Genomic DNA, 16,973 nt, shown 5'->3' with positions numbered 1-16,973 from the left:
TGCTAAAGACTTAAGCTGGAGCCCTGGGAAGTAAGCTCACAGAGGAAAGAGAACAAGCCTCAGGAAGAAAGGAACCTTGAACCCAGAGAAAAGCAAGCCCCAGGAATATAGTAACCCAGGAAGCCTGAACCCTTGCAGACTTTGGCATTCATCTTGCTCCAAATAAACTTTGGTGAGGGAAGCAAATTACGCTTTATGGCTTGGTATCCATAAGCTCCTACCCCAAATAAATATCCTTTATAAAAACCAACCAATTTCTGGTATTTTGCAGCAGCACCCCTTTGGCTGACTAATACAGAATTTGGTACCAGGAGTGGGGTAGTGCTTTTGCAATTACCCAAATGCTGGAATGATTTTATAAATGGGTAAGGGGTATCTTTTGGAGGAATTGTAAGACGCTCAGAAGAAAAGACTTACAGTGCTTTGAAGAGACTGTTGATAGCAATATGGATGCTAAAGAGACTTTTTATGCTGCCTTAAGAGTAAATGATGAAACTATTATTAGAAACTGGAGGAAAGATGATCCATGTTTTAAAGTTGCAGAGAACTTAGCAAGATTAACTCCTGGTATTTTATGGAAGGCTGAATTTGAAAATGGTGAGCCTGGGCATTTAGCCGAAGAAATTTCCAAAGTAAACAGGAGAATGCGGCTTGGCTTCTGCTTGCAGCTTGTAGCAAAATGTTAGATGAGAGAGATAAGCTAAGGACTAAATAGTTTGGCAAAAAAGAAAACAGAAACTGATTCTGGAAATTCCAAGCCTTTGGAAATCAAGCTCTGAAATGAAAGTTGCCCATTTGAGAACTTAACCAAACTTGGAACTGGTAAATCAAGATTGAAGATGCAGTTATCTAGGAAAGACTTGTGGAAAGTCTTACTGTCTGATGGCTTGGACCCCTGCTCCTGTATGCTAAACCAACAGACTTTTTGAGAGAGCTATATGAACAAAACCATTGTCAACCTGGAATAAAAAGGACACGGAAAGGAGAGATTGAAGGAGAAACAGCTTTAAGAGGAAAACCATGGAATGTTACATGACTCACTGATATGAGTCTGCCAATGGAGCAGACTCACAGAGCTAGAGTCTGGAAAACAGGTTATCAGGAGACAGGAAGTAGAGTGTGGTGAGCCAATGCTCAATAAGGGCAAAACCTATGATAAGGTGGAAGAGGGTGGTTGGCAGGTGATGGTGCAGAGATGTGAGTGGGGTTAATGGTGCTGGAATGTGAGGGTGAGTAGAGTAGGGGGTTGGGTTGGACTATGCATGGAAATGGTGGGAGGGCTGGAAGAAGGAACAGGTGAACTCAGGATTTGTAGGTCTGTGGTTAAAACTACAATGGTGGGAATGTTCTATCAGCAAATAAGACAGGGGAGGTGCAGGGCATCGGGGGTGGGGGAATATGTGGGATAGGGTGCACCTGAGGCATGCATCTATGGAATATGGAAGTGTTCATCTTGTCGTAGGGTGTTATCTCAGTGGATGCAGACCCACACAATAAACAAGAAAATATTAAACTCCCATTCTGGGAGTCCTGCTATGTTCTCAATTAGAGGGGCAAGACTTTCTTGAGAACATAGGCAGTGCCTAATAAAAGAAAACAGACCAATATATCAAGCCCTCAATATTAATGCATAGAACTATGAGCCTTATTCTTCAAAAATTGAAACTTAATAGTTACCATGGGTTCTGAGAGAAGTGGGAGGGAAGAATAGATGGGACATAGTACATTTTTAATTTTGGAAGTTGTTTGCATGATGCTGCAATGACAGATACAGGCCATTATACATTTTGTCAAAACATATAAAAGTGTGCAGTGCAAAATGTAAACCATAATGTAAACCATTAACCATGGTTAGTAACAATCTTTTAATATTTGTTCATCAATTGTAACAACCGTACCATACTCATGTAAGATGTTATTAATAGGAGAAAATGTGAAAGGGGGGTGGGTTATATGAGAATACGCTATATTTGCAATGTGACTTTTCTGTAAACTAAAGCACCTTTGAAAATCAAGTGAAAAAAATAAGATACTAGAGGGACATATAGAAAAAACTGTCACTGTACATAAAAGATAACATCTTACTGTGATGAAAGTCACAATGTAAAACATTTTTTCATTTATATTTTATTTGTTTTTAAATTATTTATTTATTTTTTTTTTAAGATTTATTTATTTTATTTATTTCTCTCCCCTTTCCCCCTTTCCTCCCTTCCCCCCTCCCCCCAGTTGTCTGCTCTCTGTGTCTATTTGCTGTATGTTCTTCTTTGTCCGCTTCTGTTGTTGTCAGCGGCACGGGGATCTGTGTTTCTTTTTGTTGCATCATCTTGTGTCAGCTCTCCATGTGTGCGGCGCCATTCCTGGGCAGGCTGCACTTTCTTTCATGCTGGGCAGTTCTCCTTACAGGGCACACTCCTTGTGCATGGGGCTCCCCCTTGGAATATTGGATAACCTATCCCCCAATATATTGGAATTAGATTCATTTAAAATTTTCCTACACATGGTCTTATGCCCCTTCTGTTTGAACCTATAATTAGCACTATACCCATTAAATGTGTGTCCCAGAAACTTAAATCTTCAGACTGTTCATATGCTAGTTGAGCCCTGAATCTCAGCAGAGTTGCGGTCAACACCTACTTTCCAGTTCATCAGACTTACCCAGCACAACTAACAAAAGGATGATGATGGACAATATCCATCCCCAAAAACTGAGACTCAACAACTGCAAGCAAGACAGTTCCATCCATTTGCCCCATGGGATCTAAGCCCCCTCTCAATCAGAAGCAGAGTGGGCATCACCATCCCCAAATCCTCAAGATGGAGGAATGAATAAATGTAAGAGGAGATTACAACTATTAACTATTTCGACTTATTATTATTCTAGAAATGGAAAAACTTGTAATATTGATATAAAGACAGTGGTCACCAGAGATTCTGAGGAGAGGGAGAGGGAAGAATAGATGTAACATGGGGCATTATGGGAACATTAGAATTGTTCTGCATGACATTACAATAATGGGTAGAGGCTATTATACATTTTGTCCAAACCTAAAAAATAAGGAGGTGCATGGTGTAAATCATAACATAAACTGTAGACCATGGTTAGTAGCAATGCTTCAGTATATGTTCATCAATTGTAACAAACGTACCACATTAATAAAAAATATTAATTGGGAGAAGTGTGGAAGTCGAGCAGTGGTATAGGGGAATCCCCTATATTCTCAATGTAACACTTACATAATCTCAAGTTTTCTTAATTTAACCAGTCATTGCTGACTTTGAAGATGGAAAGGGGACAGGAGCTAAGGAATGTGGGCAACCTCTAGAAACTGAAAAAAGCAAGAAAACAGATTCTCCCCTAGAGCCTTGAGAAAGGAACACAACCTTCATAACACATTGACTTTAGTCCAGTGAGAACCATTTCTGATGTCTGAACTTCAGCACTATAAGAAGAAAAAATTGCATCGTTTTAAGCCACAAAGTATACGGTAATTTGTTACAGCAACAAGCAATATGGGGAAGTGGACTTGGCCCAGTGGTTAGGGCATCCGTCTACCACATGGGAGTTCAAACCCCGGTTCAACTCCTGGTTCAAACCCCGGTTCAACCCCCGGTTCAAACCCCCAGTTCAAACCCCTGGCCTCCTTGACCCGTGTGGAGCTGGCCCATGCGCAGTGCTGATGCCTCGCGCAAGGAGTGCCCTGCCACGCAGGGGTGTCCCCCACGTAGGGGAGCCCCACGCGTAAGGAGTGCGCCCCGTAAGGAGAGCTGCCCACCATGGAAGAAAGTGCAGCCTGCCCAGGAATGGCACCGCACACACGGAGAACTGACGCAGCAAGATGACGCAACAAAAAGAGACACAGATTCCCGTGCTTCTGACAACAACAGAAGCGGACAAAGAAGACCACTCAGCAAAATGGACACAGAGAACAGACAACTTGGGGGGAGTAAAGGGAGGGAAATAAATTTAAAAAACCAAACCAAAAAAAAAAAAATACAAGCAATATGAAACTAATACATGGTTAATGAGGGCAAAAGAAGAACAGGTTGAGACCGATGAAACCTGACTTTTATAATGAGAACTATGTATAAATTACTTAATATAGATATGTGCAATGAATCATACAGTGGGTTTTCAGCACAGTATCCTGCTATTACATGTTTTGGTCCCTTTAGGAATTGCTTCTGTGCAGCCCATGTAGCCTGGCAAGGGTGGACTTCTTGCTTCAAAGCCCTTATTATTTATTTGTCATAGGTCTTGACATTTGCACTTGCTCTGAGTACATTGTTTAAGCCCCATATGATAATCAGGGGATTTCTTCAGGAGATTTTCTTTTTCTTGAATTTGTTCTGTAAATGCTGTCTGTAGAGTTGATTAACTATCTCTCTTACCTGATGCGCTCTCTCTGCTCTAATTCTGTTGGAATCAACTCTCTATTATGCGTGGATTACAGAGAGATTTTAAAGAGGTGTCATTTCCTGCTTAGGGAATCAAAATTGAAAATGGAAACCTCTACTTGTAAAACAAGTGTAACACCACTTAATTTCCTCCTCCCCTCCTACACAACAGTTACTCAAGATAAGAAAAAAAAAATGGTTAGATACATCATGCACAATATCCTATAAATTTCATAAGATCCAGAAGGAGGAGACAAGTCAATTCTGGGATTATCACAACATGGTGAAATGAAAATTGAGGGGTTTTCAGAGTCAGAGAAATTTATATGCTCAGTACATTTAGATGTCTCCAACAGCTCTTTATCATTCTCTTTTCACAAAATCTTTATAACAGATTGACAGTATTCATTTTTCTCTTCTCGGCATGAAGATCAGTGCTGGGAACATCCAAAATACTCCTTTTTGATTTTTGACTGGTTAGATATGCCACATCAGGCGAAAGAAAAAAAATCACTCTGGTAGGATACACAGTTACTGCTTAGTAGATGAACTCCTTGGGGGTCATAGGCTACTTTGAGAATCTGATAAAAACTATGCATCTAAAACAAAAAAAACAACAAAACTTGTCATGAAGCTTCAGATGGTTTTTTGAGTGTGTGTGGAATTGCTTTTAATCGAATATAATAGTGTATGGCACTTTATTTGACATTTTGGCAAATTACATTGCCAGTTAAAATTTATTAGTGCTTTATGTGTGATGAAGGAGTATATCACTGAGTATCTAGTGTGTCCTAGAGAAAGGCCCCATGACTGGATCCCAGAAAGTTTTGGAGATTTGCTGCAGCAAAAGAGATGCTTAAATGCAGACTAAAATTCTCTCATTTCCATCCATTTTCCACCCTTTTCCCAATGCTTGAGCCTTGGTACGCAGCTGGTCACAATGGCTATGACCCAACTCTGTTAATACCCCTATTTTTCCTTTCCACTGCACAAAATTAAACTTAAAAATAGAAAACAATGAAATTATCATTTTATAAAAATTAGAAAATATTGATAAACAAAAGGAGAAAATGAATATGCCTTATTATTTCATCCCTTCAGGAGCAACCAGGGTTTAGTATTACATTATGTCTATGCTCTCAAGGTGGGCTTCTGTCTTGAAAGCTGTTTTACAGAGTGCCATTTTTATTGTACAGTGTATTGTGATCATCTTTCAGGCCAGGAAGTAGTCTTCCTCTGACTCCAAGTGCTCCCTCCACACATTCAGAAACCTTCTGGACACATGGAGTGCTCCCAGATTTTCACTTGAACTAAATTCAGATGGTTCTTTAGGCCCTTGAAGTTGATCCAAGTAAAGAGTCTACAGTGATGGATTCTCTTGAAGTAAAAGAGAGTCAGCAACAAGTTGGAAAAAACTTAAAATACTTACGCAAGGAGAGAGTCTAAGGATATTATAGAAAAAGCTTGCAACTGAGAATCATGTAACAGAAAGATCCAGTTCTGCTATTTATTTACTTTGTCAAGTTGTTGAAAAGGTTTTTGTAGAAAACATCAGAGGAGCGAATAATCTTAATCTTTTAGGCCACTCTTAATCCTGAGTTTCTGTCATTGTCTCTGGATCTGTATCTATTTTTATAAAATGAGGGGGTTGGATCAGATAATCCTAAGGTTCATTTCCATACGTCTATGAATCTATAACTAGTTGAATTCTTTCAGGCCATTGTAAGAAACAGCTATACATGGGCAGCTTTTGCATCTTTCGTAAAACAATTCCCTGGCATGTCACACATTAAGCTGCCTATATTTGGTAGACATTATTTCCCTTAATGAACTTTTACCAATGAAGAAAAAATGTGCACTAAGTTGATTAAAGATGATCATTTAAGGTAGTAAGAAGCATGCTAAATGCCATTCAATGTACTGCTTATAGCTCATCGTTTTAAATATAGCAATGTGTGAGTCACTGTAACTCGCTAGCATTTGTAACCTGGAAGTCGAAGAGCAGGAGTTTTCTTGTGTCAGTGGTCAGGACCACATTAGGGCAAATTAATGCCCTAGATTAAGTCCAATACGATAGCCTGGAAAAAAATTATTTTCACAGAAAATGCACCAAAAAAGCAAAAAAAAAAAAAAAAAGTAACAAGCATATATCCTTTTCTATTGTGTCATAGAAATGAGGTGTCAGCAGTTAATATAGTTTGACCCATTAACTGCTGACACCCCAGGTTCCTTTCAAGCACTGCTCAAGCAGGAAACCACTGTGACTCTCTGCAGAGATGTCTGACCAGTATGTAGTTTTATATATAAAACATTTGAGAACCATTTTAAGTCTTTATTAATTTAGGGGCCCAGCAGACAGAAGAATTGGAAGGGTTCTGGCAACAAATGGTTTCTTCTGGATCCTTCCTTAGTTTAAGGCAGTTCATTCAACTTGCTGGATTCCACTAGGTAGAATCCTTGTGTGTACAAAATGTTACGTGAATATTAAAGGACTATGGAGTTAGAAGAAATGAACTTCAGGATTGAAGGGAGGTGCATACTTAAAGGATTAATTTTATTGCATATTATGAGACAAAAAAACATCCTAGAATCTTTATTAATGGTTGGCAGTAATCACAAACATAGGGCCACCCATGGAGACCCAGAATAAATATGTTGGGAGGGGGAGGCGGAGAAAGTGAATGGTTAGGGGTAAAGGGTGGAAATGGAAATGCTTATAAAAGAACATAAATAAAATGAGTTCTTAAGGAACTTCCTCTGAATTAATCTGACTAAATTTGCCAGTGGTTTCTTGGCTTCCAAGCAACCTTTATCAGTCTAAAATACTTAGACTTAAAAGGTTGCTTAGGACATTTCAGAGACCCTCCACATCTTTTTCATCTTCCTGAACCCTGAATTCTCTGGAACAATTATGTATGAGGCAAATTCCAATGTGGAAATTCAGAGTCAGTTTAGTAAGAAAGTGAAAACTTTCAACACCAAATAAAATCTCTTTTATATAGATGAATCTCAACAGAAGAGGATATGGTCAAATTAAGTAATGAATCATAATTATCCTCTGTTTAAATGTAATTCCTCCAAATTGCTCCTAAGGGCTCCCATTCACAAACAGCAAGTTTTAGGTATAGATGTGCATGATGGGATATTTCTTTAAATGAAGTAGCAAATCCTGCGGATGTGATCTGCCAACTCCATAGTCCATATTGTCCTTGAACCATTCGAAATTAGACATTGAGTCTTGTATCCCACCATAACTCTTGCCCACTTTTTAGATTTAAAAGATGTCTGTGTAGATAATCCAGTCACTGGTCTATGTTTTCACTTCTACTCCATTTCAGCCACTGCTCACTGTTTTCCAAGGAAATCCTTGTCATCATTCAGTACTACACAAAAGTTAACCCAGGATCTTTCTACTGACTTCTATAACAATAGTTCTCTCCCACCTTAACTCATATGACATTATGCTTCTACCTAATATAGGTCTCCTGCCCCTTAAACTCAATTTCATTTCAGTCAATCAGTCTTCTTTTGAACCACAGCAATTTAAATCCAGCTCAGTGGAGAGGGTATAGCTCAGTGGTTAACGCCTGCTTCATGTGTACGATGTTTCAGGTTCAATCCCTGGTACCCACCTTAAAAAAAAAAAAAAAAATCCAGCCCCACTTTAATTTCTGCAGACTCCAGGGTCTTGACTGAGGCAGTCCTGTCCTCCATAACCTAACAGTAAAAAGTTTTCATTGTTTAGTTGATAAAGGTGCCCGGTTTGTTTTGAAGTGAAAATGAAGCCTAAAACTGTAACTGAGAGTTAAGAATTGACAAATAATTAAGATTACAAAATAATTATATAAATACCTTCATATTTTTTTAAAAAACAGCAAAATATTGATATCTGAAATTGCTGAAACTGGCTGGATTTAGCCTAGACTTGCTATTAGGATGGCCATTCTGAACAGGTCTCACCCCTGTTTCTGGTTACTCTAGGCTTAGCCTCTGCCTTTGTGTATTCTTACTATTTTGATGGTAATTCTAAACTGAACTTATCTTTATTTATGGTTATTTCAAAACTAGCCTCACCTTTGCCATTGTGATGGTAACCCTCTGCCTTCCTGTTTAATATCCACATGGAAAACTTTGTAACTGACCTCCACTCTGAGCTTTCCTATCACAGAACCTTAATCTCTGATGATAATTGTAACTTTGTAACTCACCTTGGTTTGGTACCCAATATATCATATTCAGCCCCTTAATATTTATTTATTTAGTTTTTTAAGATTTATTTATTTATTTCTCTCCCCTTCTCCCCCATTATCTGCTCTCTGTGTCCATTTGCTGTGTGTTCTTCTGTGTCCGCTTACATTATCTGGGCACTAGGAAACTGTGTCTCTTTTTTTGTTGTGTCATCTTGCTGTGTCAGCTCTCCACATGTGTGGCATCACTCCTGGTTGGGCTGCGCTTTTTTTCACGCAGGGTGGCTCTCCTTGTGGGGCACACTCCTTGTGCGTGGAGCTCCCTACATGGGAGCACTCCTCCATGGGATGGCATTCCTTGTGCACACTGTTTGTGGGCCAGCTTACCACACGGGTCAGGAGGCCTGGGGATCAAACCCTGGACTCTCCCTATGGTAGGCAGATGCTCTATTAGTTGAGCCATGTCTGCTTCCCCCTTAATGTTTATTAATGAAGGAACTTGTGTCCAGCTTCCCCCCAATTATTCATTAGCATTCAGATGGTATAAAATATTAGAATTTCTGCAGTTCAGAGAGGCTGATTTGAGATTGTACATCTCCAGTGTCCCCCTGGTAAATTTCTAGCCTAGTTGGTGTGTCTGTCTCTTCTGCTGTGCCAAGCAAGTTAAACCAGCCAAGGATTACCTGGCCCCACTTTCAGAGACTATTGTTGTTAAATAAAAAATATTTCGACATTGTCCTAACTTGATCAAACCTATGAATTCTTTTTTTTTTTTTTTCAGGTACCGGCGACTGAACCGAGGATCTCATACAGGGGAAGCAAGTGCCAACCACTGAGCTACATCTGCTCCCCAATGAGAGGTTTTTCTTTTTTAGGATTTTATTTATTTATCCCCCCTCCCCCCCACTGTTTGTACTCACTGTCTGTTCTCTGTGTCTGTTCATTGCGTGCTTGTCTTCTATTTTTCTTTTTTTTTTAGGAGGTTCTGAGAACTGAACCCGGGACATCCCATGTGGGATGGAGGCACTCAATGGCTTGAGCCACATCTGCTCCCTGCTTGTTGATCTCTCATTGTGTGTTTTCCTTGTGGTGTCTCTTCGTTGCATCATCTTGTTGCATTATCTTGTCACATAAGCTTGCCATGTCAACCCTTCAAGTCAGCTCACTATCTTGCTTGTCTTCTTTAAAAGGTATTGGGACCCAAACTCAGGCCTCCCATGTGGTAGGCAGGTGCCCAACTACTTGAGCTACATCTGCTTCCTGAGGGTTGGATTTTTCATTTGCTTGTTTGTTTTGGAGGTATGGGGGATCGAACCTGGGACCTTGTACATGGGAAGCAGGCACTCAAGCACTTGAGCTACATCTGCTCTCCCGTATGAATTCTTTACTGTTTGTGATTTTAAATCTTGCTAAAAATTCCTTCCTCACTCTGAGGCCATAAATGTATCCTCTTGAATGCTATTCTACTATATGTACAGCTTAGTGTTTCACGATTAGGGCTTCAATCCATTGGGAGCTAATCTTTGTATAAGTGAAGTAAGAATGAAAACCCCCTGAGAGGCTCACATCTGAGAGGCAGCAGTTATCACATGTGGAGTGGGTTAGATCAGCTAAGACATATGTGGGTTCAGTTCCCCATCCTCTGTCACCCTGTTACTGCACACCCATCTCTCGCTCCCCAGGTTGGAGACTGCAGGCCTTTCTCTGGAGAAATTAAGTGAGATTGACTTTTGAGACAGATGAATATCTATTATATATGGCATATAAAATCTTTCACAGTCTGAAGACCACCTACTTCTCCAGGTGCAGCTCCTTCTACTTCTTAATTTAGATGTTATGCTCCAGAAGTAGAACAGAGTGGTTAAGGGCATGAGCTTTTTTTTTTAGATTAATTTTATTTATTCCTTCTCTCCCATGCCACCTGCGCTCCTGTCTGCTCTCTGTGTCCCTTCACTGTGTGTTCTTTTGTGTGTGCTTGTCTTTTCACCTTCTCTTTAGGAGGAGTTGGAACCAATCCTAGGATCTCCAACATGGGAGAGAGGCACCCAACCACTTGCGCCACCTCAGCTCCCTGGTTTGTTGTGTCTCTCATTGTCTTTCCTCTGTGTCTCTTTTTTGTTGTGTCAACTTATTGCATCAGTTCATGGTGCAGACCAGCTTGCCTTCACCAGGAGGCCCCAGGAAACAAACCCAGGGCCCCCTATATGGTAGATGGGAGCCCAATCACTTGAGCTACATCAGCTTTTCAGGGCATGAGCTTTGAAGTTAGCTGATCTAGGTGTGCATCACAAATTTGCAATTTGCTGATCACATGACCTTGGGTAAATTTTTAACCTCTCTAAGCCTTATTTTTTTAAATCAGTTAAAAATGGTCAGTAATGAAACCAAAGGATATGATGCAAGTAAAACACTCAGCATAGAGCCTGTCAGGCAGCAGGTGTGAGGTTTCAGGCGGTCAATAGATAGCATCACAATTTCAATAACATACGTTGCTTTGACTCATCATAACCTCAGTGCAAACAGGCAAAGGACTGAAAACCACGTAAAATATGAAATGTTTCATGAATTTGCATGTCATCCTTGCTCAAGGGCCATGCTGTCTCTGTGTCATTCACATTTTAGTGTCTATCCTGCCAAAGCAAGCAGAAGAAATATTTATTTTTTTTAGTTGTTAGGATAAAACCAATTTTAGAATTCTAAGTCTTGTACCTTTGTGCATTCAACATTTGTTTCTATAGTTAAATTGTGAGCCATTGAGATCAGGGACTGTGTCTTAAATATATCTTTGTTACACTAGAACCTTTCAGAATCTCCTTCCTAGAATATTCTGCTAGAACACTATTTATTTTAATGAAATAATGAAAATGGAGCTTCCAGGAGTTTTCCTGATCCATTTCTCTGCCTTCAGGAAGATAAGATATGTTTCTTCTCTTCTCAGGTATAGCAAGTGAAATCTAGACTGGGTAAATTACTTACTCAAGGTGAGATAAAGGTACCTTCAAATGTATTAAAACTTAGTTGACTGAGAAGAGAATATATTTTTAGAATTTGTTCTAACATAAGGTTTATCATTTTGTCTTCCTTCAATGTATAGCTTTGAAAATCAGTAATAAAATGATCATTACTAGACACAAAGTGCAGGCTCAAATGGGTGCAGTACTAAGATGACAGCTCTGCCATCAGTGTCTTGAGAGAAATGGGAAGTGTGAGCACTGACCATGTCGTCATCTTTCCTGTTTCAGAACCACAGGAAAAGTGATATTCTGCTCATTCACACACCATTTCCCCTTCTTGGCCCTTTCCCATTCTCCTGTGAAACATTTCGATTGGACCAGCCCTTTCTGCCTCATACCCATCTCTAGGCCCCTTCTCTGACAACTTCTTGACCCTTGACACAGTTTAGGACTAAGCTGTCAGCTAATAAGTATTTGAGGAATTTTATAAGTCACCCTTGTAGAGTCATAATTATTCAGAGAACATGTGATGTTCCCGTGTAATGTTCATTAAAATGGTAGTAGCTTTCATGACCCACCTGGCTCCCACCACTCCCTTCTCTAGGAATAATTCTTCCTTTTTAGGAAGGGTTGTGAGAGTCCACTGAATAGCTTTCAGAAGACCATTTAATCAGCCTTGCTCTTGATTATACTCTGATCCTATTAGACTGGTTTCCTTTTAATTGGATTCCCATATATACTGAATTTCTTGTTCCAGAACGCCCTTCCATTGATGACTCAGTGCAAAAGAACTTTAGACACTCACTATTTGTCTGTATGGCTGTCCTCTGATTGTCTGCTCTTCCATCTCTACTGGGCTGGATTATGAGTCTTGGACGTTGTCTCGTACTTTCTGGTTATGTTGTTTACATACCACTCTCGGCTTAAATGACACTTCCAGTAGGGCTCTTCCCTTGTCAACCATTCTATTTATTTATTTATTTGTTTTAATTTATTTAATCACCCGTCCCCTCCCCTTCCCTCCCCTCCCCTCCCCTCGTTGTCTGTTCTCTGTGTCTGTTTGCTGCATCTTGTCCGCTTCTGTTGTCCTCAGTGGCACGGGAAGTGTGGGAGGCGCCATTCCTGGGCAGGCTGCACTTGCTTTCGCGCTGGGCAGCTCTCCTTATGGGTGCACTCCTTGCGCATGGGGCTCCCCTACGCGGGGGACACCCCTGCGTGGCGTGGCACTCCTTGCGCGCATCAGCACTGCACATGGGCCAGCTCCACACGGGTCAAGGAGGCCCGGGGTTTGAACCGCGGACCTCCCATGTGGTAGACGGACGCCCTAACCACTGGGCCAAGTCCGTTTCCCTCTATTTATTTATTGACCCCCTGAAACCTCATACCTGCTGCTTGACAGATTTTTCCAACAAAATAAAATAACAAATATTGATTGGTTTGTTGACATCTTCTTCTCCAATAAATTTTTCTTCCACTCCACAATTGTTCACTCCTATTATCAACACCTAACTACAGTCATTAAACTATTAAATCATGTATCCTGTTCTGTGACACTAGTCCCCTATCCTTTCAGATGGCTTATTTGAACACTCTTAATGTGATCATTCCTGGACCTCCTTGGACTCTCTAGTCCCTTAGTTCTACTATCTCTCTTTTGTTTACCTTCCTTTTACCCTTTGTTCTCTTCCTTTCCAGAAAAATGCCAATGGTCCCTCACCTCAATATTCCTCTTGCCAAAACTTTAAGCCCTTATCCCTCTTTTCATACCTCTTTTATGCAAACTCTCTAGAAGAAATTAACTATGCAATTACTTCTTATTTACTCCTAATTTTCTCTGCCTATTCACTGCATTTTCTCCATAATTTCTCCACACTTTCTCCACATTTACTCCATACTTACTACACACTCATGCACCAGAATTTAAATGAAAAATTCACACAGGAAAGAAGATTGGTAGCCTTACAAATTCATTATTACTAAATTCAAATGTGCCCTCAGTATTTCTGGAAATCCCACTGTTTCTCTGACCAGCTCACTCTCCCACCTCCAAGAGAGATTTTTTATACCTCTCCTTCTCTTCAAACCTCTGCCCTTGTCCCATTCTCCTCCTTACTCCCTGAAGATGACCCATCTCTAACTAACAGAAAAAAGAGGCCATCAAAGAGGAGCTCCAATAAGTTACTTCCGTTATTCCTAGAAAATGCCCCTGCACCTAAATCCACTAGAGTTTCCTTTGCTGCTGTTTCAGTACAGTACCCCTCTTTCTCTTCAAGCTGCCGGGCTCCCACTCTCTTAGGAGCCCAACTCCATCGATTGTCTTTACTTCCTCCTTCCCATTAGCATTTAAACATGCATGTCCACCTCAGAACAAAGCTTCTCCCGTAATCTCACATACTCCTCATCAGTTATTATTCTTTGTACACCTTTCCATAGTTTACCATGAAAAAACAAAACATAACTGTTTATTATGATGAGTATAGCTCTGTCTCATAGCTGTCCACTAGGGCCATCTTCCCTACCTATTTCTTTTCTAGTAAACCAAAGGTGGGCCTATGCCCCAGGTTTGACCAATCATGGTCATTCCATGCCCTCTGAAATTGGTGGTTGTCCCTGCAGCCTGTATCACTTAAGGTGCAATAATGTAAACAGAAACCACACTGGGCATTTCAGAGAGGAACTAATCTAAGGAGTTCTTTCCATAAGTGTTGGGAGCCTGAAAGAGCAAAAAGGAAATTAATAGCTACAGGGTTGTAGGAATGAAAGGAACATAGAAGCACACAGGAGGAGCCCTATAAGCCTTTCCTATGGGGGAATCTCCCCACAAGTCCTCACTACTATTGGTATATGAACTTTTGAGGAGCAGACCTGATTTGGCAGGTGCTTGGACCGCCCAGAAGAGTTGGCCCGGCAGGTAAGGTGAAGCAGAGCAACGGTTGTTCCAACTACAAGGGGAGAGGGCCTGGCAGTTCCTGGTTCTAAGAGGCATAGTAAAAGTGGTGGTGGGTGTTCAGACAGAAGCTGGAAGCTGGACCCTTCTCCAGTTCCCCTTGTTGCTGAAATAGAAACTGATGACAAAGAAACTGAAAATGAAGGAAGGAATCCCTTTCTATCCTCCTTTGCCTTTTTAAAAATTTTTTAATTTTAATTTTTTAATTTTTTCTCTTTATTTTTTTAAGTGTTACATTAAAAAAATATAAGAGGTCCCCACCACCCTACTCCACTCTTCCCACATCAACAGTGCCTCCGATTAACAGAATCTAGTAAGAAGCCAGCTGGCAAAGGAGTCTGAGAAATACAGCTTGCCTAGTCCTAGCCCCAGCATGACAGAGAAGAGTTAAAAACTTAGACTTATAACTGACAGTTAATAGCTAAAACTTTGTCAATGTGACCTAAGTTAGATTCAGGCTGGAGCAAATCAATAGGAGTCTCTATTTCCTCTCAATTCATAAATCCATGAGGATTCATCCCAGAGTACAGGCAGCCATTTTCCCAGCACATGTGAAAAAACTGACTCAAGATAACACAAGATAGAAGCAAACAGGAAAAGGAGAGTCTTAGTTTTTTCATTTTCCAGTTTTTAAGTTCCCAAAGTGTTAAGAGTGAACAGAAAAGGAATGAGATCTCCATCAATTTCCATCCAAGAATGGTGGAAGTTTGCCTTACTAAATAAATGTTTAAAGAAACTTTTAATAATAAGAGATATGTTTTAATTATGTCTAAAAATGTGCTTATTCAATGTACCAATTACTCCAACAGCTCTGAAGAAAAGAATGGAAGAGGAAGGACCAGGGAAGGAGGCAGAGAGGCACTTACCAGAGAGATCAAAACAATGTTCTCTAATCAAAGTTGGAGAGGATTTCAAGAGCTGGACAGTAATACCCAAAGTCATCAAATGAATTGCCCAAAGCATGAATAATTAGGCTAATATTACTTGTTGTTAACGATTCCCAACACTAAACCTTTGTTATGGATTCATTTTATAATCGCCCACCCCCTAATCCTTTTACTAAATCATTTCTAGATTTCTGATTAGATTTGAGGGTACATTTCCTGGTTTGCGATTTGCAGTACTCATTTTCTTCACCTTTTTTGAATTACGTTAGAGTCAGTAAGCAATAGAAGATATTCCATTGCTCTGACCTAGAGAATGCACAGAAAATAGAAACATAGCTCAGCTACTTTTCAGAAGGAATCTACTTAAATTGAAGGACTCTGAATCTTCAGCCAACTTCAGGAGAAAATTGTGAATATTATTTTCTAAAGAAGACATATTTGAAAATTATTAACATTTTAATTAGAAAATACCTAATAGGTCTTTTTTTAACTTTCATTCCCTAAATTTCAATCCTTCACAATCTCTAGTGATTTGTACAGTCAAGTTAGAATGATTCATAAAAGAGTGATATTCTGCATGAATGCAGGTAGTTTTCTAATTCAGCAAAAACATTTTTAAAAAAATATTGGACAAATATAACATTACTTCAAACCAAACTACTTTAAAAATGCATAGAAAGAAACATTATCTACCTAATAAATACTAGCACTTACAAAGAGAACCCCCTTAAGTCAGGCTTCAAATTGTCATGACTCTTCTGGGCTAAGTTCTTCTGCTTTTCATGGCAAAAATTGGAAGTGATACCTGCTGTTCTCATTTCAATCTGGATGATTTAAAGAAAAGCTTTTGGGAGTACGGCTACTGTTTATTTTTTTTTATAGCCCTTCATGGCAACAGGATTTGGTGTCTCCCGTGTTTTAAAGGCTCCATCCCACACCCCTCACCAGGCCCTCTAGGAGAAAAACATGTTCGGTATATTCTGCTTGTGTATCTTAGTAGCTGATTACACTGATAGGTTTGTTTTCAAAATACTGCCGGTTACAACTTGCATAACTTGGAAGCGGGCATATAGGTTTATTATGTGAAAGTCTACATCTACATGAAAAATTGTCTCCTTCCCTGCAGGCATCAAGTTGCAGTGCCCTGCTCTTTCTAACCACTCATAGGGTTTGAGAGGCAGGGCAATGGCAGCGCACGTGCTCACACATCACCATGGCAGAACAGGTCGGTCTTAATGCTCCCCAAGGGAAATTATGCATCTTCTTTTAGAAGGTGGGGAGGGAAACTCTGTATCTCTTACTCTAAGAAATTCCTTTGGAATACAGGGTGATGCTGTAACCTGTCACATAAGATAAGCGCATGCCTAGAAACGGTGTAAGCCAAACAAACGTACAAACAAAACCACTGATGGCAAATAATTATACTAATTAATGTTAAAAGTGAACGTGTATACAGGTACTAACTCCAAATCTAAGAAATCTGTCTTTATTTATTAACAATGTGATAAATGTAGTATTTTAAAATTTAGAGTGAGGAAAAACATTTTTCCTCTAGAAAGAACGGGGGACTATGAATATGAAATGTAACAAGCTTTTCCAC

At 39.9% G+C, this 16,973-nt stretch overlaps 1 non-coding gene across 1 annotated transcript; it reads right to left on the bottom strand.

Annotated features, from left to right (window-relative positions):
- Positions 1-11,128: 11,128 nt before the first annotated feature.
- Positions 11,129-11,233, bottom strand: LOC111766557 (U6 spliceosomal RNA). The gene has a single exon (XR_002798578.1). It is a non-coding gene; the product is annotated as a U6 spliceosomal RNA (small nuclear RNA).
- Between the last annotated feature and the right edge of the window lie 5,740 nt (positions 11,234-16,973).

The sequence above is a fragment of the Dasypus novemcinctus genome, chromosome 13 (assembly GCF_030445035.2).
Source record: "Dasypus novemcinctus isolate mDasNov1 chromosome 13, mDasNov1.1.hap2, whole genome shotgun sequence".
In the NCBI taxonomy this organism is placed as follows: domain Eukaryota; kingdom Metazoa; phylum Chordata; class Mammalia; order Cingulata; family Dasypodidae; genus Dasypus; species Dasypus novemcinctus.
This window is presented reverse-complemented; position numbering and strand designations above follow the sequence as displayed.